Below are 21,740 nucleotides of genomic sequence, written 5' to 3' on the forward strand. Positions count from 1 at the left end.
TTAAATTGTAATATTTTACCATCACATACATGGCTGTTGTCAGCTTACTAGAAGTTTAGTTTCAATAGGCAGCAGGAGTGACAAAGAAGGCATTGATGCAGTACTTCATAGTGTCCAACTGAAGCTGTCTGACTGACACTTAAAACACAGCCCCTTGGAGCCACGAAGTGAAAAGGCAATGAAAGACACCTTGGCAGTCAACTCCCACTGAGAAACAGTCAATGAAATCATTCTACAATTGGACCTACCTGTCACTTGAAAAACTAAAAACTTACCTTGGAATCCATTGTTGGAAAATGGACATAATCAATTATTTCAAGGACCTCACACAAGCATAAAAGGAAGATGCCATTATGGTAAATAAAAGAAAATCCACAATAAAACCGCACACCCACATGGGGAGTGTTCACTGATTTTATTTATTCTTCAGAAAAGATGAAAGCCACATGTCAATGCCTTTGGATCATTCAAGGAGCATTCCCCTTTGGAAACAGTCAGATTTTCCCGCTGTTCTATCTTTGTTCCTGCCCATCAACCAGCAGACTGGACAGAAGGTCAGAGAGCTGATCCATGCCAAAATAATTTTTACCCCTCCTTCCCCTTTTTCTCATTTTCCCTTTCAAATATTCAGATTTTGGAACCCCTAATGAGAATATGTTACTCCCAAATACCATCTGTTCTGCATGCACACTAAAAGAGCAAATAAAGAACATGTGAGGTAGTTCCAATGAGACTGATTAATCAAAGGAGAAAGTGTATTTCCATGTGTCCTCAATATGTTTGTTGCGTATAACCAAAAGGAATCCTGATATGGCTCATTAATTGAGCAACTTTTATAATATCACAGTATGGTGAGTCAGAGGGAGTCAATTTATCACATTGTAAAGGCAGTATTTTGTTCTGGAACATGTGAAAATACATTTTGTGGATTGTGGATGTTTTTAATAAGCTTGACACTGGTTGAGTTCATCTGAAAGTTATTTCACATCATACGCTTATTTAGATGGACATGTTTTTATGTTCAGCACACAACAGTGTATTTCCAATCAAATCTATCATTGTTTTTTTGAAGTGGGAATGTTCCCCCCCCAAAAAAAAATGACAAGTGAGATTGCTATCCTGCCAGTGAAAGTAAAACCTCCGTTTTCCAATGTCAAACCAGTTGTTGTGGTTCTTTCTTTCCTTCTTTTTTTTTTTTAACGCGATCATGTAGTGCACACAGATTCAATTTGTTGCATGGGTAAAGCACATTTGAAAAATGTTGTCTGCAAGTATCATTTTCATGTATATCTAACCATTAATGTGCACATGAGTGTTTTATCCCTTTTTTAACCACAATGAGCATTTTAATGTCATAAAGTCTGGTTTAAATATGAACGATGGATATTTTTTAATTAAACGGCAATATATACCTTGAAAGACCCAAAAGGGGCTGAGCAGCTCTCTTCCATGAGTCTAACTAAAAACATGACTCAGCTACCTCCCAGCTGTCGTTGCAGCTTTGTTGGAGCAGGGTGACCATCCACCAATCATTCACCATTCCATCCATCTTGACCATCCTGGGTTGCACAGTACTCCTCAGAGAGCAATCGCATGCTGCAAGGACTACCTCGGCATCATTGCTCTCCGCTGATTTGTGGTGGATGCCTTCGTATAAATCCACAAACTTTCTGAATCATTGTAAAAATCAATTAATGAAATGCATTACTATTATCATCATCTTTGTTATATTTATTAAAACACTGCCGTTGGGCTGTGGCACAGCTATGTGATGATCACACGTACGCACAGTAGTCATCTGTGGCCGCGTTGGCCGACTTTCCATCATCTGCAAGTGTAGGTCTGCTTGCCGTTCCTTAGAAAACCACTTTGCATGCTTCGATCTTCTGCAGGGACTTGGTGAGTGTGTTGAAATGGAATTTCCATTCATTTGGAGTATTTTTGGTTTCAAGTGTGGTCACAGAACTAGTTAAAATTTTATCTAAAGGCACCACTGTATATTGAACTTTAAAGTCACAGCATTTTGTGTTTTCAAAATCAGTGCAAACTGGTACAAATAATTTCCTCCGCCCTTTTTATCATATTGCACAGCTTTTTCCTCTTGTAGCTTTTCATCTTTGATCAGTGTTGCGGTAATAACATACAAGGCTTCAAGGAAATATGCTGACTCTCTTGACAACTGAGTAGTCAGCAAATGACATCATATTTGAGTCAGAATTTACGGATCAGAAGACTTTTGAGTGTGTATAGATCACTGTAATTATTAGAAGCCCAGACATCAAAATGAACAAATCTGCTTGCTTTGTAGATTTGTCACCAAATCAAGCATTGAAAGAAAACAAATTTCCCTGGTGTTTAAACACTTAATCTGCTGACAAATGTTCCTCACTACGAGATTTTGTTTCACTGATGCAGTTGTGTTTGCAGATCAGGATTTGGCATTATAAAGGACTATTTAGAATGTGGAATGTGAGAAGAAACTGGTGAAAACCAAGAACATGAGAACTCCTTAGAGGAAGGCCAGAGCCATGATTCAAACCCCCAACATTAGAGCTGCGAGAGATTCTTCACTAATGTTGTGCCTTCAACACAACAATAAACAAATAGTCGCAGTTTCCAAACACACATAATACATTTGATCAAATAAAACGCCTTAAATGCATTTATTTGTATTAAAATGTTGATTGATCTATGCCAGCGGCTCTCAAACCTTTTAAAACAATGAAACAGTCCAAAAATACTGAAAAAAAAAACTCTCCAAGTATCACCATCATGACCTACATGGTAATACAAGTGTGTATTGGGCTAAAGTGTTCAGCAAAAACAAGGCGGATGATTTAATCCGTAAGTGTATATGAAATATCATTCTAAAATATGATTAACTAAAATGTATTGAATATGAATGTTGAATAAAATTGCATCAATATTACTGCATAATATTAAAACAAACATTACTAAAAAATGAAATACAAATGCATTGTTCTTAAGTTAAATGCAATCAAACTGTGTCCTGTATTGGATAAAATTTTTTTTAAAAAAGCCGCTGTAACATACCACTGGAGGGACCCCACGTATGTACCACTAGTGGCAGACTGATAGTTCTATTTGAATTGACATACATGGGAAACTGACTACGACAAAACTAGATTGTTTGTTTGGAATGGTATAGGTATCAAACTGGATACAATTTACACCAGATGTTAAAGCTGGTCAAGCACATCGCACAAAACAAATTCTTCTGTCGTCATCCTTTTTCACCTCCCAGCTACTTGCCGTGTATTTGCATATTTGACTTTTTGCCAAGACCCTCCCCCACTTAATGTTGCTCAACCCTACAAGATTCTGACAAAATACTTCCATTGTCTATTATCCATTTTTTTTGTGCAGCAAGCCATAAACATTCATTATACCAGACTGAAAAAAAGGAAATTATGCAAGGTAAATTGGAAGAGTTTTTTTTTTATTTCAAGAACAACTATAGTCTTTAAGTGTCTGAGGTATTTATATATTTATACAATGAATAAAAATAGCAAAAGACCTATACAAAACCAGGAGTGCACAGCTATCGAAATGCATGTTGTATATTCTATTTCTGATTTTAACACTTTATTTTTTTCCCCAATTTTTCAGTGTGTTCAGATCACTTTCAACAGAATTCAGAAGCTGTTCAAGGGTTTTTCCACCACAGCGAATGGTCAAATGATCTTTCACTTGGATAGCACTTTTCCACCTACAAAGGCACTCAATGCGCTTCACACTGATTCACATTCATCTACTGATGGCACAGGATTGGGAGCAGCTGGGTATTCAGTATCTTGCTCAAGTACGCTTCAATGGTTACAAGGGCTGTGGATCGAGCCCACAACCTCTGGGTTGGGAGACAACCGCTCTACCACGGAGCCATGCCGCGCCACAATATCTATTTTTGTATCAACCTTGTTATCCCTTATAGTTCTTATTTTTTCAGTGGTATACTATGATCAAGAATGTCAAATGTTTTTGTTTTTTTGGGGGTTTTTTTGGGTCCAAAGACATCAAGTGCACATTATTTCCTAAGTATACTAATGAACATCCCTTCCACAAATTCCATCATTGCCATTGAGGTTCCTTTTTTTTTTTTTTTTTTTTTGAAAACCACACTGATTGTCACTTAAAAGTTTCTTGATGACTCTGTCAATTATACAAATGAATATTATTACTAGGATTTTTGAGAATTGTGAACGTATGGATATTGGTCTATAATTGGTCAATTGATTTCTTAATCCACTTTTTAAGAAGGAAAGGAAAATATCAAATATGTCATTATCATTTACAGGATTAATGAACATAGTGGAAGGATTTTCTTTAATGTACTTCTCTACTCCACTCTTCTTCCCTGACTAGACAAGGCAGTTTTATTTAACACATTTCATACACAAGGCAACTCAATGTGCTTCATAGAAACAGCGACACGTACAATACAACACCTACAAGCAACTACAAACACAGCAGTTAACATTCAAAAGCAAAGCAGAGAAAACTAAAATAGCTTACAAATATTACTAAAATGTACGTTGACATTTCAACGCAAAAACAGAAAACTTAAAAATCATTTAAAAGTGAAGCAATAAATTTACTAAACTAAGGGATTTCTTTTGCTAACTTATACCAAGTATGGTTAAATTAATTAGCTAGATTTCAATTTTTTTTCAGTGACCATGGATATTATTTTTTTTTCTTGCCATTTTTAACCAGGAAGGGTGGCGGTGGATACTAATGACATATGGTATGACAGGGTGGTGAAAATATTCACATGGTTTCTCAGTCATAACAGCCCTCAGATAGAAACCGGGACAACAATGTTGCCCACGACAAAAATCAGTTTGATATCCCTGCAACAATATATATCAACATACTGTGGATTCATGTTTATAATGAAATGTACTTGTGAGCCAAGTATTAAAATAAATAATTGTGTGATGTGATGACAATTTCAGAATCAGTCTGAGATACTATTGGAGCATACCATTTATGAAAACAGATTTAACATGTTTTCATAAAACTTCCTTAAAGTCCGTTCCCGGGTAAAAGAAGTAGACGATCCTGGCATATTTTTTATTTTTTTGTATACTGTCAAGTTGAATGGCCTTTGTGTGCCAAGCATTTGCACCACCTCTGAGCAGTCTGGATACATACTTCTTCCATGTCCTTATTAAATGTACCCATTTTCTGAACAGCTTGCGTCAGTAAATCAGGTGCTGTTACCTCTGGGTCTACAAGTAATGGGAGTGTTTTGACTCTTAGAGGTTTTAAATCATTTCAATACGGCACCATCAGGCCAACGTTTATCTAGTAAAAAACATTTTACGTGTCCAACAAAATAACATATTGAGCCAAATACCTCTGTCCACGTTATCGTAGCATAGCAAGACAGTGCAGTGCAGCAAAAAACTGAAAGCAAACAGGAAACTAAATCCAAACAAATTAACGAGACAACGCGAAACACCTGGGCAAGACACAAAGGGTTGGAGGGAGCTGATTGGTTAACACTATGGAATGAGACGACAAGCGCAGGTGGACACAATCAGCTGACGAGAGAGAAAGGAGCACAAGGAAAACCCTGATACTAAATACTAAACCAAAATCGACAAACAGAATATAACACTTTTGTTCATTTTTTTCCCCTGAAACGTTCATTTGTTTTGTTTTTTGGTGATTTTTTTTTTTAAATGTAAATTTCTTTTAAGTGTGTTTTGCACTTCCCAGGCACTGTAGGGGCTTGAACTCACTGCATTCCATCTTCGCAACCGACGAGGAGGAACTGTTCATGTTCTGTAGTGTCTGGCACTTTGGACTGGTGTTTACATCACATATGAATCCTGATTGTCGCTGTACAGGGCAGAGTCAGATATCATGTATGGCATTGTGTGGGTGAGCGCTTTGGTAATGACGAAGTGTTGTGTTTGTAGTGAGAACATGAATGAGCTTGAGCTTTAAGAGTCAATGGTTTCTGTATGAATATTTCAAAACAGTCAAGAATTAGGGCTACACGGGTTCTCCACAAACTGATGGGACAGAGTGCCATGCAACACATCTCTCCCTAGCCAGTGCATCAAAGGAGTAATAAGTGTATGCAAAACATTTAAGGTGTCATGACATGTCCTCGACATCGTTGCTCTATCGATATGAAACGTGCGTCTCAGGAGCCTATGGCCTCAAAAGACATGTAGACTGGTTGGGCAAATTCAGACGCACCCTTGGGGACCCTGCCGTGAGTGTACAGCTGGGTCCCTCGGGGCACGGTCAACACGAAAACCACACTGCACCTCCTGAATCTGAAAATCGACTTCCTGACGAACCCTCCTCTCTCCACTACTGGATGTGATTCCCTCCTTTCATATGCTGGTTTGCCTAGGCTATTAAAGCCCAATGTTATAAACTAGAATCTCTTTATACAGTATAGATTGACAATATATTACAAAATAAAATAAAATGTATTTAAATTCTGCTCCTTCAACATTACCAAAGGTATTATTCTTCGAATACCATTTAGTGAAAAATACATGCTTGTATACGCATACCCCAAAAAATGCATAGGCATATGCTAGCACACGTACTTACACTCAAATATTATATATAAACTGCAATGCATACACATGCATATATACGTAAATACATATTGTATAAACATTCTGAACATCAGAGCGAGGCAGTCTGCCCCTGGGGCGGAACGGTCCGGCCCGACTGGATGCCCATTTTGGGGGCGGGGCATGACAAATTTTAATAAAGGGTTCGATTTACAAATGCCGGAGATTGATTTGCCCATGATTGGCCCACGAGTCGGCCTCGTGCATGCGTGTACCATACAAACGTGCATACATACATGCATTATATTTACACACATGCATAACAAAATAGTTCACAAACAATGTTGTTAGTGATGGTATACTTGATGATAGTTGTTTATTCATCACACTTATGAGTGCATGTGTGTGACACTACTAAAGGTGCTTTTTTTTAAGTTACAGTTATAAAAATGAATGGAGGTCATCAAAAGTGATTTTTTTTTCATCTTACAGCTGACAACCAAGCTATCCAACGTCACTTTGAGAGCTCGCAAACAAGGCTTCCCTCGGTCTTCAGTCTAGCAGGAAGCCTGTTTAGTCCAACGGTTTGACCTTTGCGATCGGCGTTGCCGCACCCCCTTAACAAGCATCGGTTTACCAAATTTCAGCCAGGTCAAAATGGCAATAAGTCAGTGAGAAAACCGCGGCAAAGTGTGTCTTCTGTTTTACGTTGTATAACAATAGCCTCACTGCTTCCAAAATATTGGCAACCCCCGGTCGTGACGCCAATGATGACGTGCCGATGATGACGTGCCGATGATGATGCGCCAGTGTGCGGTCCACCGGAACACGCAACATGGTGCAGCGCGGTCTGCCAATTTTCCAACCACGCTAAACAAAGCTTGCACCAGCGCGAAAATCAAGATTCACAAGTATTTATGCTGGAGTGCATTTGTGTGGTTTCCAAAAATAGAGTCCTTGGTTTTTTTGAAACATGCCACATTAATCCACATGTGTTTGGGAGATTCAAAGTGTGTTTTTAAAGTTTCTAAAGCAAGGTTGAACATTCAATTCTATTTCTTAGTATGAGGTGTATCGTTTATTTCTCACATTAATGGTGGGAACAGGATCCAAATGATTTATTTTGGTCTCATCTTTTATATCTTAATAATACTCTGCCATTTAAACGGGTTTGCGGACGTTTTCTATCGACTGTACTGAAAAGAAGCCCGAGCTCTTTGAGTTTAGCTCCATAAAGAAATGGGAGCATTAGATCTGTTTATATTTGTGTTTAGTGTAACAAAGAGTGTTTTGACAAGAACCAATCTAGTGCTGAGGTAAACAGGATGTATGCTCAGATAATATTTCATGTATCCAACGTTTGCAAGGCACTCACCCCTGTCGTGCAGAAGAGTGTTTGACAATGCTCATTGAGCAATCATCAACTGAGCAATGAACATGGTGGCAGCTTTTTCAAGTCATAATTTCTATCTCAGTAGTCACAAAGCCAACATCACCAAAGAGAAAAAGTTTTTAAAAAACAGACTGGTTGGGTCATTGTATTATTGGTTTAATGTACTTATATCATATAGATATTGTTAATTCTACTGACTTTATCCAATGTCCTGTGGAAATTAAATAATTAATATATAGAAACATAACAAAAAAATGACACTCACAGATAGCATCCAAATGTTTTTCAACATTGCTCCAGGTCATTAGAGGAATTTATTGTTTACATTAAATTGATAGATGTCTTTTAGATGTTTTTGCACAAACGGGTCACAGTTCTATTTGGTTTACGGTCATAGCTGTATGTGGTCCCCAAACTTTTTTCAACTGTGGACCAGTTCATACAACTGCATAACTTTAGCGGGAGTTCTCAGTGTGAAGGGTGAGTGATGGTTGTGTGCTGGCCACAAAGTGATTCCTATGTGCTGTCGTTACTCATTTCGTTGGCTTGTGTGTTTAATATCTTGGTATGCGTCCACTGCCATCTTTTTCTTCACGATCTGTGCTGCCCACCGCGTCCCGTACCAAAGTGGCCAGGCCGCAGCCCGTTGGTTGGGCGCCGCTGCTTTATGTCAATGAAGTTATGACATATTTTCAGATGAATCCATATCAGTCGAAAGACAGTTCAAAGGTACATTTCAGTTGAAAGTAGCAGTAATGTCATTGTAGGCATGATGACAAAGAAACCGATTTGCCAGATGCTTTGAAAAGTGGAGAGTGAGTGAGAGAATTACACCCCTTGTTTTTCAAAGAAAGAAAAATTAGTTTTCCACAAACACAATTTTGCTATGTTTTCAAAGCAGTCAGTATGTCTGAATACAAAACAGTTAAACCTATGACTTCACTGCTCCCCTTCGACACAAAGCACTAAATGGATGCTGTGCAAAATAGGAGCCTTCCTTGTGCTTAGAATTTCTCGTGAATTCAACAAATAGTACATGGCTGCATCTGATATGTTCTCTTAAGAGTTCTCTTTTCTTTAGCGTCCTCTTCAGAAAATACTCAGCATTTCTGTAGTTCACTAAACTGATGTATTTTTGTAGAAGCAATGTACATTCTGTTTGTAAGGCTAACTCTTAAGAAAATAGAAAACTGCACTCTTATTTTTTTTCTCATTCATAATAAGAATGTCCGTATGTTGTGCACATATATATATATATATATATATATATATATATATATATATATATAGATATATATATATATATATATACATACTTAAGTGTGTGTTTGTGTGTGTGTACCCATGTTAACCTCAATTCCGCGTTCCCATCAAGGCTGCAAGTGTGACGACGTTCCATGGCTTTTCTTTACCCGTGTCAAAACATGTTTTTTCAAGTGCAGATATCAAATTCTCTCTACTTCATACTTTGAATTTGTTAATTTCAATTAATTTTCAAAGTCACTTACGTATTTATAAAGTCACGGCGTATTTTCTCTTATTATATTTATTTATTAGATTAGATTTTCACAGGACAGTGACCAATAGGTCAATTGTGTCGTAGCTACTATCCCCGATACGCCACATTTGCTGGATTATTTTGTTGTTATTCAAATAATAAAATGAAACATGCCTGCCTGCAATTCTGCATGCATTTCTAAATATCTACGGCACAGAACAGAGCACTCTGCTTGGCCATTGGAAGTATGCTTAAATGCACTTGTGAGATGGACCCTGTGTTCTTTACTGTCTTTCAAAACAGAGACACATCCTAAGTGCTTGTCACATAATGTTGAATTAATTTTTTGGGGTAATGGAATACAGTAGCTGTAATATTTTTACCAGAGTGGAAGTAACATCACTTACATGTATTTACTTAGATTTTGGGTGTCAATGTGTTTAATGTGCTATTGCTAATTTCACTTCACATGTCACAGCACACCACAGACAGATGATAATACTCCCTGATGTGATAAGATACTGACTGCATGAATTATTGATTGTGTTAATGGAGGCCTCAGTATCTTTGATGCTTTGAACGTCAGCATTAATTGTATTGCCACGCAACATAAATGTAACACTTTTACCCCCTCACATTTTCCTGAATGGAAAAAAAAGAAAAGAATAGATTTATAAACAATACCTCTCAAAATGGATTCATGCCAGGGATGTACCGATTTTGTCAAACCCGCATTTGATCCAATTTTCAGTTCTCAGTTTTGATTAATTCGCATTTTCTTCAAAATTACTAACTAATTTTATAGCAACCGGTTTCTATTTTAACATCTGCATTTTTTTGTAACTTTACATAAAACTTGAAACATAAAGAATCATTTTGCCTGTTAAACTACATTTTTGTCTAATCATTGTTTTGTTTGTGCAAGAACGAAACATGAAAATAAATAAATGTATCATTAAAAATCCTTTCAAAATTTCCACATTGACTCTTTTTTATATTTTTTTGCATCAATGCATATTTTAAGTAGTTTAGGGGGGGGCGTGTATCCTTAACAGTAATGTAACCTATACTGAGAGTGGTTGATCAACAAGTAGAAATGCAGGTTGCAGAAAATGTCAAGTACTAATGGTATACATTACAGAGTTGACCAAGATTCCATAGGCCTTAAATAATATTCTGATTAACTGTCCGCTGACATTTTTGGAATGTGGGAGGTAACCGGAGAACTTGGATAAAATTTGAAATGATTGCATTAAAAATATGAACCTTTAATTCATATTTTTTTCAGATAAAGTGAAAATTGTGCAAATCCATGGCAAGAACAGCATGAAAGGAAAAAGGCTCACAGCTGCATTCCTTCAATTTGTTTCTCCTGCACCTGACTACTTTAATTTCATTGCCTCTAAACCACGCACCAAGTAACAGCTGATATGAAATATTTCATACCGTCCAAAACAACAACATGAATAATGAATGATCATCCAATAAAGAACACACATTATTAATATATTCAGAGTCTCTGTTTAGAGGGACAGCTTTGGAGCTTTCTGTAGAGACATTCCCATCCAAGTGCAATCAAAAGTTAAATCAGTTGAACGTGTTTTTAGAATTAATGTCAGTTAGTCTTCAATGAACCCATCATGCATATTTTTGTATTTAAGAGGAATCAAGCGTACCCGATGAAAACCCACACAAGCACAGAGAGAAGTTGGCGTGGACCCCCAATCTTAGCACTGTGAGGTGCATGTACGAACCACTCATTGAACATACTGTCTGCTTTGACGTTCAATACCGTTTTTTTTTTTTTGTTCTTAGATGAGGTGCCAATGATTAGATTGGGTACCATTCTTTTACAAAATAATTTTGTAATGATTTGAAATGTTGTCTTTTGTTGTTTTTAATAACGAATGATAGATGATTGAATATCATCCATGTGTGGAATGACAGTCAAAGTTACTGGTTACACTAAATTCCTCCGGTAATCAGATCCCTTGAGATGTTGCTAATGTCTAATAAGGGGCCTTTCACAAAATCCTACCATAAAAATGCAAACTCGCAATGCAGCACAAAAAGATTTGTTTTTTCTGTTCTTTTCCCAAAACCCCAAACTTACCCAGGACAAGAATTCAGTCAGTGGTCACAAACAAAGGCAATTGATACCCTCAATAATGAATCGACATGTCTTTGTCTACTCCAAGTTTAAGTAAAAATAATATTTCATGGATATTGTGTGCTCAGCACGGTGGACAACTGGTTAGCATGTTCGTCTCACAGATCAGAGATGCAGGGTTTGATTCCGGCTCTGGACTTCCTGTGTGGTGTTTGCACATTCTCCCCGTGCCTGAGTGGGTTTCCTTCCATTCCAAAAAACATGCAGGGTAGGTTGATTGGACGCTCTAAAATTGTCCGTAGGTGTGAGTGTGAGATCGAGTGGTTGGTTGTCTTTGTGTGCCCTGAAATGGGCTGGCACCCCGTCTCATGCCTGAAGATAGCTGGGATAGGCTCCAGCATGCCCGTGAAAAGCGGCTCAAATAATGGATGAATGTATATTGCATGTTTGAATGTTTTGCTAATGCTTATGCTTTGTCAATTCGATAACAAATCATTCATATCAAATGCAAAATGTGCATATATATGCCTGCTTTAATCTGATTTTTTTATTAGCATTTCAAAAAATGGTTAATATTTCTTTAGGGCGTGCAGAGAATGAGCTTGGCATACTTGGCAAAAATAACTTAGCAAGAATTTTAGAATTATTATCCATTTAAGAATTTGGTGATTGTTGGCAAATTTTTCCGAAATGATTGTTTGAAAAATTGTAAAAAGACTGGGACATCATTTACATTTTGTTCAGACATCTTCCTTCTGGCAATTTGTTTTCTTTCTTTTAGCTAAAACACCACCTTGGCAAAGTAAACAAGCGATTTTGAGTCGCTTGAGTTGAGTGGGATGCACACAGAATTCCTTCTGCTTGAAACTCACATGGCATACCCAACACGATTATTACATTATCTAATTCCATCCCAACACATGTATTATTCAGGCTCTGACAACATAATACTCAGAGGAAAAGGAAGAGATCTGCGTGAGTTGAGTCATCTCCGAAAGCCACAGCGATGCGTTTTCTTCATTCTGTCAAAACATCACATTGTCAGGGTTGTCGCCATCAAATTATGGCAGTGCATGCCGTAGTGAAAGCTTACCATTTAAAAGTTGGATGCAGTCTTATGCTAGGGAATCACATTGCGAAAGCCGAGCGTTTTCTTCTATTTTTATGAAGGTGCTGAGAGTATAACCGATAATCTATGCGGAAGTACGACCTTAAATAAGGGTCTCTGCCCTTGCCACTTCAAGAATAACTCCCCCAAGAGACTTGTACGTCTTGCCCTTCCACGAAACAAGGTCACATGTATTACAGTGCACATCTTTACCATCCTCGAAGGGTGCAGACATCAACAGAGGTGTGTCATTCTTGCTGAGGATCTCTATTGACAAACATGATATGCAAATATGTACGTGACATTGGCTGATTAACACATAGATGCACCAAAACAGTGATTAAACTGATTGATTCGTGCAACAATAATTGCGCATACCGAAGCATCACTTGAAGGACTTAAGCGTTTCTACCAGTAAGATACTTTGGTCTCGAAAGCCACATGAACTAAGATGAAGCGTTCTGATGGCTCCCATGCTGCATATAAGACCAGAATCGAGAAGATTGGCCATCAGAAATGCACATGTGATGCTTAAAGGGGAAGTCATTTCTTAACAAGAACATGTTTTATGCAACCCGACATTTCGAAACACGGCATTCTGATTAATATTGTGTTTGTGAAATATGAATTAAGCAGTAACATACACCGGTTTTTGTGTATCTCAGGGGGCTGCCATTTTGCCACTTGTTATTGACTGAAAATTAATTTTAATAATCAAATGCCCTGTTTGAACTAGTGAAGGAACATAGAACATATTATTGCAAATGATTTTGTGGGGTTGACTTCCACTAAGTACAAGTTTTAAATCTGCGAGTCTGCAATTAAGAAAATTAGTCACCTCTGCAATGACAATAAGGTCGATTCTACCACACCGTTTTCAACATTTCAAAGCACAATCTAAGTTTGCATATTAATGGCACCCATGAGCTGATTTTGGAGAACCATGAAAAGTAAGGTACACAAAGACTTTGGTGAGGGATTTAGAGTGTCAAATGCAAGTGTGTCAGTGTTCTTTATATGCCAGGGACATTGAGACTGGCAGGACAGTTATGGAGACAGATGAATGATGCAACCACGTTCAGCATTGAGGGAAATGATAACGGATGCTGACACCTGGATGGACATATCTCTACTCTGGCATTTAGATGGGTCCCCACATCTTCAAGCATAGAACCTGCTGATGTATGAGAGCGTTTCTCTATGTAAGCTGGGCATATAGTGTCAAGTGAAAGGTGATACGTGTGCAGTAATATGTGAGAGAGCTTTGGCCAGTGCTGCTATACAGGATAAAATAGCAATCATTTTTCATTGCTATTTATTTGTTATTGAACATTTGTGGATGGCAGGACCATCTGCCGGGCAGGATTGGTGCAGATCCAAGATTTTTCCACCAAAGAAATGTCAACCTTTATTCATGTGAATAATGTGTGTTCTGAATTGGGGAGGAAAAATCAGCATCATCCATGAGCTTTGTTTTATTTTGTGTTGGGCCAAATTTGCCTTTTTTTTAATACCTACTCAGGGCCATCCTATTTATTTCATGGCAATGCCGCATGGACTCACTTGGATGTGTTTAGATTTATTAATATTAATATGTCCCACAAGCGGGGTCAACATAATACAATAAAATCACAGCCATGTTTGGATCAAGATCCCTGAGCCAAAATGATGTTGTACAAATCAATCCCATTACTTTTTGATAGCGTTTTTTGCATCTTTTGTAGGTAGAACTGTGTCTCAAGGCATTTCCAATTTCAAATATATATCCAGTATTAATCTGAGATCTCTGCAAGTAAAATGTAGTACGTCCTCTGCACAAAGCGCCCGGGGGCACAATCCCACTCCAGCAAAGCGACGAGCGGGTTCGGTAGGTGGCAGTCGTGTCCTTTTTGCGAGACCCATCAGCAGTCCAATCTTCCATTTTCACGGCAACTAAACCTCTTTTCTCCCTCGCTGTCTCTCAGACTGGTGCACATTCAAACACTGATTTTGACACACTAACAAAAAGCCGTTCATTATTAAAAAAAAAAATCTGCGGAAAATGTGTTGTTTTCAAACTGGATGCCGTTTCGGGAGCCGCGCAAGTTCAAGTGAGCAACATGTCGACTGAGGAAGGAGAAGAGAAACAACATCTTGCCGCTCTGCTCCTGATTCAGCAGCAGTGACTGAGGGATCACTTTGTCAGAGGGAGGTAACCCACATGACTGCTTATCAATTCTACGCCTGTCCGCTGTGCTGCACCGTCCGGAACACGCTCTGAGATGCTCCACATCCCCGTTTCACGCAAGCCGGATCTTGTGGGCACAAGCCCGAAGCGTTTGCAGCCCAGGGAGGAGGAGAAGGACAGAAAGAAGGACACTTAAATGAGAAGCACTAAGCATCATCTGTGCTCGTGTGTGGATCGCTTCAGTGGATAGGTGAGACTTGATTTCGAGAGATTTACGCACGTGTGGCGCAGAAGTGAAGCTCCTCTTCAGTGACTCGGGTCCTGTCTGCACATGATGTTGTCAATGCACGGAGGAGAGAAGATTATTTAAGATTTCAGAGCAACAAAAACTCCCGTTGAATGCAAGCTGTTATAAAAGGCTTCTTGTGGATAGTCGCTGGATTTGCCCCCTTCCTTTTTGGTGTGCGTTTGTCAGCATCACGCATGATTTATTTTACTTGGTAATGGATAAAGAACGGGAATAAAAGATACATAAAATTCTTTATGTGACTTAATTTGATCCTCAACATTGCATGACATTGACTATCCGTTTGAGACTTTCCTGCGCATCCACAAATGTTGAGGGGACAAAACAAACTCAAAATCTTCACTGAGCTGTGCAATCAAAAATATTAGAATTCGGTGGGTGGACGGCTAAAATTAAAAAGAGACTTGGCGAGAAGTGACATTTCCAAAAGTGAGCGGATATATAAAGAAATGCCATCTACGGACCCTGATCTGCGATGAAAAGGTTTTTTTTTCTCTTCCAGGATGCATCACTCTAGAAGCTGAATCACAAATCACGTGGGGAAATTTATCCATATTATATCTTGTACATTCGCAGCAGCGAAGGAATAACAAGTGTGCAAGTCCACAAATCCCCAACTCAGGAGAAGCGTGGGACATTAATGGGTCGAGCAGTTGCAGCAATGGCACTTGTGGGTCCCTCAACGCAAAGAGCATCGTGGAAAAGGGCAATATCGGATATATCACCATCATTTTGAGAGTTATTTCCAGATCTGGACTGGTTGGATGGAATGCTTATTGTTATAACAGTGGGGCTATATAGCGTCTGATTCTGCAAGCTTGCCTGAAAATTGCGGATTTTTTTTAATGCATTTATGTGCTTTGACCAAAAGACGGATCGCTCCCAAAAAGCCTCATCCAGCAGGATCGCAGTCTACATGAACAAGTAAGCCTGTGTGAGCGTGTGTGCGTGTGTATGTGCGCGCGCGCGCCCGCGTGTGTGTGTGCGTGTGCGCTTGCGTGCGTCCCTCTTCCTTGTCTCACGCCTCACTATATAACGCTATATTCTATTACAAATGTCTTAGATGTAACAGTGTAAAGACAAATTGTAGTTCATAAACATCGGCCCTTTGCAACAGGGCGTTCTTTATAGTCTGAGATGAGATCCGATCAATCTTGAAGCAAGCACTTATTTGACAGATGATGTAAAAAGCTGCACCGCGCTCCCGTAAGTCTTGCTGCTTTTCAATGCGCTCCTGGGAGCGTTCGACTCAAACTCACGTGCGATATAGAAAAACGTGGCCGTGTATGATGGAGAAGTATACAATATTAAGAATCATAGGCACCACCATGGAATTGTACACTGCACCACGTTGTACACCCTCTGAATGCAAAGTAGGCAACAGCTATTTATTCATCACCCAACCAATCTGCAGCAAGCCGAATTCATTTGAGTGTGTGGTATAGCCGTTATTTTGAGACTTTTAGATACGATATATTATAAACGGAATATTGTTTGGTTTGTGTTTTAAGAGCAGCTCTGCTTTTATCACATGACTGGTTGCGTTAATCGTCAGACATCACCTGTCATGTATTTTCCTGGCATGGCCTGGATCTACACAGAAGGCACTTGTTCCATGCCTCCATGGCTCCCTGTGATGGAGCTGTCCATTTTTCTGAGGTGCTGAAATTGAAAGCGGCCTTTCCTTTCTTGCAGTGGCAAACATTATATAGTGGTAGCCAATATGTTTGAAGACGTATGCATCATTGGTCAGTTGTTGCTCCTGAATGTTATGTTGCCACTTCAATGCATCTCATTTAGTGGTAACCGTTTGGGGAAGGTCCGTTGTTGTTCAAGCATGAGTGTGCTGCTATACAATAGGCAGAGAAAGGCCCATCATTAAATAAGATTCGCATGGAAGATTTTTTTTTTTTATCTTGATGTACGGCCGAAACTTGGACTATGGACAAGTGTTTAATTTCTTTCCATGTAACTCTCAGCCTAATGGCTTAGTGTAAAAATAAATCTCAACCACTATGTGTATGTCATTGTCATCAACAGACATGCAGCCAGGGCAATGTATTAGTTATATCATCATGCATGCAATATCTTCTCACATTTACTCCCCCTCAGGTGATCCTGGAGTATATGTCTGTCATCATCCGTAAATCATAAACCACTGTTTGAGCTAAATACATAAATGGGGCTAGGTGTCACTTTTCACATGAACAATGTGAGAAATACAGCAAGTAGCTGTCATCCTCCGGAAAAAAAAGCATTCTCTGCTTCGGACGCATTAGATTCCTGATTTTGCCCTTTTCCCTCAATGAGGTTACCGCTATCACTTCTCTCCACACACTCACAAGTTTTCCGTAAGAAAAGATGATTCATAGTACGGTATGAAGACAGATTCATTTTCCCAATGGCAGACCAACAAGGAAAATGGAACTCCATTATTTTCAATGGGAACATCTTCCTTTTATTATTTAAAACCTTCATCAGCAGTATGTAAGCCCTCCATAGTAGTTGGCGTTCGCCTTTGAGCAGATGCGGTTAGGAGACCAAAAGTGCAGTTCACACCAAGACAGGGCTTCTTTTGACATCTGTTTTTCAAGTCCAATTCATCTAGTTGTTGCTGTCTGATGCATCTACTGAAAATCATTCCAAGTAGCCATGTCAGGAAATTAATGAAGTTGTCACATATGAAGGAGCATTGCCATGAGAGGCAGGGGTCTTGACATACTCTACTGTATACCCATGTTCGCTTCCCACGCTCTTGTCATTTATTTCCCACTTCGGCTTGTGGCCCGGTTCAGATTGGGGCCAGCACTTCGGGCCATACAATGAAATGATCATTTCTCAAATCGGATTAATCTCGACAAAGCCCATCTTAGAACACCATTAGCATTCATTTCTTTGACTCCTAGGGACTTGTTTCAATAATAGAGCTACTCTGCCATATTTCCCATCTTCTCTGCTTCTGAAATGTCTCAAGAGGGTTCATTTAATGACAATAGTGCAATTACATAGATCTGTATTTTGCTCCCCATCTACTTGTCTTGGGGACAAACAGATCAATTTGTGAGGTTTGCTGGGAGGCGCTGGAAGCTCACAGGCAGGATGTGGAAAAAAAAATCAAATAAATAAATTGTGGACATGGACAAGATAACAGGAGAGGTTGTAAATGCAAGTGTCTTAAACTGATGGCAGGGGTGGAGGAATGGATCGATACAACACCGGCATGTGCCATGGGAGATAAAATGTATGTTTATGTCTTATTTCTATATCGTGTTTCACATTTACAACCATAGAAGAAATTCACAGCAACAACAACATAACAGACCCCTTAACCTTAAGTGGTGTTTTTTGCAAACAAGTATATGTATATAAATAATAAAGTATAACACCTGTACAGTTGCAAACAAATCATCCTCAAAACCTAACTAATGCCCTGATTAGACACATTTTTGGACAAAGTAATTCCAAGAATTAATTAAAGTGATCAATTCTCTTCTGCTTGTCAGGTGACCACTAATTTTGCCTTAATGAACATTACAATGAGTGATTATTTGAGTTTATTTATATAATTAATGGTCATATATCAAATATGACCATGGCCTCTACAGCCTTACATTGCCTTGCACTCACCAGGAAAGACAATATGGCAAATAAAGCTCATTCAATTAACATATTTTATTGTATATCAGCAGCACTTTGAAATATGGCATATTGTTGTTTTTCCACACCAGTTCTTTCACCGGCTGTGCTTTCACTGAGTTTCAATACTTTTAGTGCGTATAATCTTTGTTGAACCCCTTTTTTTCTAGTTTCAGCTAATAATAACCTCCACACGATGGCTGCCGGCATGTTGAGGCGAGTCCGAGGCAGCTGATGTGATTGTGATAAAAGCTCACCTGAATAGATGACAGCCGCATTGCTTTGAAGAAAATGGTGCGGTCAGATTTGTCAACTATTTTATCAGTTTATTGTTTACTGCAAAACCAGAAGGGTAGCATCTTAATACAGCAGTGTGTACAAACATTTAAAAGAAAAAAAAGTTTTATCCTATAGGAGTATTGATTGGTAGTTTCAGATGGCTTGCATTTTTCTGAAGATCTTATTTCGATTCCTACTTTGCCCCTGTAGATGTGACGGGATGTTGTTCAAGCTTGCATAATTATAATCTCCAGCAACCAGGCGAAAGCAAGCGTCTTATACACAGATGGACACGATCGGTATCTGCAGTCGCCCGACTCATTAGTCATCCTCTCGAGCGTGTCTGTCTGAATGTTGTGTCCAAGGGAAGAACAGCTGAGCAGGGGGACAGCCACAGCATATTCCGCCAGTCGATGGATTCATCAATTGGTGTTCCACCTCAGCCAATCCATTTTAGAGAATAATCGGGTCGACATCATAAAAGTGCTATTCTGTCAGGGATCACTTGTCTTTTCTTTTTTTTTTTTTACCTTTATCTTACCCCCTTCTCTTGTACTACACTTATCATGAGACCATAAGTGGATTAATTATTAATTAAGAATATACTGTAGATGTGAGTTCAGGGGAGTTAACACTGAGAAACCTGCTTGTGTTTTTACTTAATTTCAAACAATACATTTCGGGTTATTTTCATCACTGAAGACAAAATCGAAATTTGAAAAAAAAAAAAAAACATTCTTTACTCTTCTCATTAATTCGGTCTAGGGCAAGACAAAAATAAGGATGCACCATTTCTTACCATTTATCTCACATCCCACCCCATTGGAATAATCGTTTGTATCTTCCTCTGCAATACCAGTTTTTCAGCTAAAATTCGGGCTGACAGCACCCATGATAGGACTAATGTAACGTCTCTGATCGTACGTTTGCCTGAGTTAACCGTAAATACGCGAGCACACACACATGGAGAGATGTTTATACAGATGCACTGTGCAGGAGCCATTTTCTCTACCTCTGGGGCCATTGGGAGTCCTGCTTAAAGTGCCACAGGCTCTGGTCCACACATTATCTCCTGCTTCTTATTTGGAGGTTAAATGGAATGTGAAATAGTCGAGGGCTAGTTTGTGGTGCTTCTTTTTATTTCGCAGCTGTATGAAAGTAAGACATTTAAATCCATACAAGATGAAAATCATATAAGCATATAACGAGGGCGGAGGGGGGAGTAAAAAAAAAATGTCTTTACACTGCTCTTGTCCTCTTGGAATTTACAGACAAGAGAGAAATCTAAGGACAAAAAATATATGAATGCAAGTCATTAACTTTTTTTTTATTATTATTTTTAGATGAAGTGCAACGCATAGAGCCATTACTAATGCACCCCAAGATAGTTAATGAACTGCTCTTTTAAATCCATGTTGTTAGCAGACACCAGGAGGAGGATGGAGAAACTTATCTGCTCGAGTCAATGTAGGAGGTCAACATGCTTCAAGTACTTTCATAAGGAACTGCAAGCAGAGCTCCACGGGCGGAGGGTGTAAAGTTAGTCAGCGAGGTCTCAGATCTGCGAAGTGGAGACTGGAAACACGCCATCCTGAGGACTTTTTCAATATTTCCACTGATGTTTGGCTACAGGATGTCCTATGAACCTTATAAAAACAATTATCCTGTGAACTCATTTAACCATGGTTATATAAAATACTAGCATGCCACACAGTTTCAAACAATGAAATGCGACCATATCATGCTTTTCCTATAAAATGATAAAAAGAAAAAAAAAATACATTTTATTAAAAAAAACAACATTCTGTATAATTTCAGTACAGTATTTATCATGTCGTATCTGGTTTTATATTTATTACCACATGCTCATTACAGAACAGGAACTGATGATGTAAGCGCATGCTCATCAAAATTTATTTTCTGTATTTAATGTTTTGCCACAGGGCTTGTGCGTGTCCAAGCCTGACACACTGTTTGCCCTCCTAAAGTGGTGGCGTCTGCATACCCATGGGTGCAGAATTAGAGTCTAAGATCTGAACGTAGTGTGCTGCCCAGATCTTTTGCACTCATTTAATCCATACAAGTTAGCCATGATATACAGTGCAGCAGTAAAACGTGAAAACACGCAGCAGTCACACCTCAGCAAGTAGGGGCACATTACGTATTTCAGCTACCGGAGCTATACACAATATCGACAAAGGTTGTGACAGACTCCTCATGATTATTTAATTGGGTGTATTGCTTCACCCTATAGTTGTTTGCTTTCCCCGGAGCTGAAATAGACTTTCTCTGCATACTCTGGCTTCATTCCCTCACATTCTATATAACCACGATTCTTTGGTTAACTGAAGACTCTCTAAATTGTGCTCAGGTATGAATGAGAATGTCAATGGTTGGTCGATAGCAAGAGTGGGCAATTCCGGCCCTCGAGGACGGATGTTTTATTTCCCGGCTGCAACATGTCTGATTAAAAAATGATCAGGATCGTTACACACCTTCAGTAGATCTTGCTGATTATCTAATTTGCCCACACCTGGTCAGAATCAGAATCAGAATGCCCTTTATAGTCATTATATTCAATGTACCTTACCTTACGCTCAAAGTCGTCTTGAACAGACCCCAGCACAAGTTCAACCCTTGTGAAGAAAAGCGGTATAGAACATGGATGAATGGGTA

At 38.9% G+C, this 21,740-nt stretch overlaps 1 protein-coding gene across 3 annotated transcripts in view; it reads left to right on the forward strand.

The window, feature by feature from the left end:
• LOC148335419 (leucine-rich repeat-containing protein 4C-like) overlaps window positions 1-21,740 on the forward strand; it is a 129,401-nt gene that overhangs the window by 61,015 nt on the left and 46,646 nt on the right. The window contains exons 1-2 of one of the 3 annotated variants that reach the window (XM_088299203.1): window positions 14,641-15,092; window positions 15,652-16,073. The exons of 1 other annotated variant lie outside the window; for it this stretch is intronic. The gene's annotated coding sequence lies outside the window, so the exon portion shown is untranslated. Of the gene's footprint in view, window positions 1-14,640; window positions 15,093-15,651; window positions 16,074-21,740 lie in introns of those variants that run through there. One more of the 3 variants, XM_088299205.1, reaches the window with a different exon arrangement.

Source organism: Idiotropiscis lumnitzeri, chromosome 6 (genome assembly GCF_059441095.1).
Source record: "Idiotropiscis lumnitzeri isolate Australia: NSW breed Sydney's pygmy pipehorse chromosome 6, RoL_Ilum_1.0, whole genome shotgun sequence".
NCBI lineage: Eukaryota > Metazoa > Chordata > Actinopteri > Syngnathiformes > Syngnathidae > Idiotropiscis > Idiotropiscis lumnitzeri.